The following is a 2779-nucleotide window of genomic DNA, read 5'->3' on the forward strand; positions in this document are numbered from 1 at the left end:
TGTAAGCACTTTTCACTGTGTGGAATCCCACGTAAGTGCTTAACAGCTAACAGACCAATTTATTAGCATTAAGGGTTAAAGAGGGGTGGAAGAGAGAGGGTCTTTCCCTACTCAGTGACCACCTAACTAACAATTCCAAGCCATTTTCAAATCGTTGCTGAATATGGTAAGATAAAGGGTGAAAATTACATTCGGGAAAACTAGCGCTCGATTGGTAGTTAACGGTAAACATTGAATTGTGAATTCCTACGTTCTGACAATTTGGGCAGGTACAACAACATTGGAAATAACAAAAATAGGAAATGAAAAGTTCGAGCGTTAGCTCGGCAAAAAAACACCGGTGTTTGATAACTGTTACTTTCGACTGGGACCATGGCACCCGGCCTCACCGCCCGGTTACCGGGCCCCACTAACTAGTATCATAAAAAGACATCATGAAAAGTGCTTTAAATTTTTATTTCACGATTTGGACTTATAATGCCTACAAATAGCGTTGAAGGGTCTAACAGTGAAATGAATGACGTTTATACATAATTTATTTATATCCTGATCGAAGCGTTTGAGATACTTTCAGGACGAAATACAGCGGCAAACCTTCACAAAACTGATGCTAAAAGAGAGAGACAGAGACAGAGACAGAGACAGAGAGATTTTTAGGTTGTTCAGAGTTTTTCCGGGCAGTTATTATATCATTGTACTATATATATATATATATATATATATATATATATATATATATTATATACATATGTATATATATGTACATATATATATATATATATATATATATACACATGTATATATATATATTATATAATATACACTAATAGTACCTATAGGTATATGCACACACACGCGTGCACACACACACACACACGCATATATACTCGTATCATATGTAAGAAAGTTAATCTACAAACCCTTACTTTCAATAAAGACAAAGACAGAGCGGACAGCAACAACAGCAACAACAACAAATTATAAACAAAAATAAAGTGGGAAAAGAAATCAAGGCTTCCGTCGCCTTCGTTTGGCTGTCTGAAGATAAAAGGGAGGGAAAATTGTTGTCGTTCTGTGCCCAATTGCTGACGAAATTTAGTTGGACACAGTGCCCTAAATGGTTCGTCAGTTCCTGAAAGTGCAGAAAGTAATGGTTTTCCACAGCGCCCTTTCGTCAGCCCCTTCCCTAACTTGAAAGGTTTTTGTCTTTTAATCTGAATAAACTTTCTATGAGATTTAAAAGAGCGGATTCCAATTTACTACAAAATGTACGGAAAGAAAGACTATGCTTTTGATGCCATTTCTTCCAATATGGATCAACTAACTTTCAAAAGGGAATGGAGGTGGTGGTTCATTATTCGTTGTATGTATATATCAAAATTTAATCTGTCTTCTGTACGTAGTTCAGATGTTAGTTTTTTTTTTTTTTTTTTTTTTTTTGACAGAACGCTATAATATATGAATCATATTTCTTTCGAGGATGAGTGATGGAATACTTCCTACAGCGATATAAAGAATGAAAAAAACATTTACCTCCCTTGGATACAAGGAAAACCAACAAAAAAAATGCGCCTAAGTTTCTTCGGCCGAATCGAATTTTCTGGCCCATGAAACTTTCAACCACGACCTGGTGGTGGATTGGCCTATATCGTTGCCAGACGCACCATTATGGCTAACTTTAACCTAAAATACAATAAAAACTACTGAGGCTTGAGGGCCTCAATTTAGTATGTTTAATGATTGGAGGGTGGATGATCAACATACCAATTTGCAGTACTCTAACCTCAGTAGTTTGTGAGATCTGGGGGCTGGCAGAAAAAGGGTGGGCATGCAGACAAAGCTATCCCCCCCATAGTTTCTTTCACCAGAAAAAAAAGGCACCCCCCCACAAGCAAAATGCAATGTTTTTGGGTGACCTAAAAATCTATATACTGGTTGCTGGTGTAGTGGTTAGTGTCTCCAGCGGCCATTCAGATGTCATGAGTTCACGTTTTCTCGAAGGCGATGAAAAATCACTGACTCTGTATCATGATCAGTTACTGCCGCGGTGTGGGGTATGTAGTGGCAGGTTGAAACCAACAAATTCTTTGGAAGCTTGAATTTCAAGTCAATGTCCCCGTGGCTTTGTTCCGTATGAACAGGTTTCTTCTACTGAATAACAAAAAATCTAAATTGGAATTGGTAACAATGAGCATTAAGAGTCAATTCTTGTAGTATTCTTTGCTACATCTAACTTATTTCCGAAATGAAAATGTGCACTTCATTATTACTATCATTATTTAGTGAAAACGTTCAGAATTGACGATAAAAGTCTACGGATATTACCATACACTTTCCGCCCTCACATGAAAACCTTCTATCACTATCAATCATTTTGGGCAGCTGTACAATATAGGGAGCTCAACTTGGGTTTAAAAGAACGTTATCATAATCCCAAACTCGTGACGATTCCCACAATATCTCATTTTTATTTAGGACATATTTCAGGAGTTTAACGGATATAAGGATGTTAAACATACTGCTGTTTCTTCCATAATAATAATAATAATAATAATAATAATAATAATAATAATAATAATAATAATAATAATAAATTGTATTTCAGCTCAAGGCCATTTACATAGATTATACAAAATAGAGACAATAACATAAGCACAATCTAGTAGATACACGAGATAACATGATAAAAGATTATAATCGCCAATATCCACACAGTTGATGAAGAAGCAGAAAAAAAAAGTATTCATAATAAATGTAAAGATGGTAATAATTTAGAGAA

This window comes from Macrobrachium nipponense, chromosome 20, assembly GCF_015104395.2.
Source record: "Macrobrachium nipponense isolate FS-2020 chromosome 20, ASM1510439v2, whole genome shotgun sequence".
Classification (NCBI taxonomy): domain Eukaryota; kingdom Metazoa; phylum Arthropoda; class Malacostraca; order Decapoda; family Palaemonidae; genus Macrobrachium; species Macrobrachium nipponense.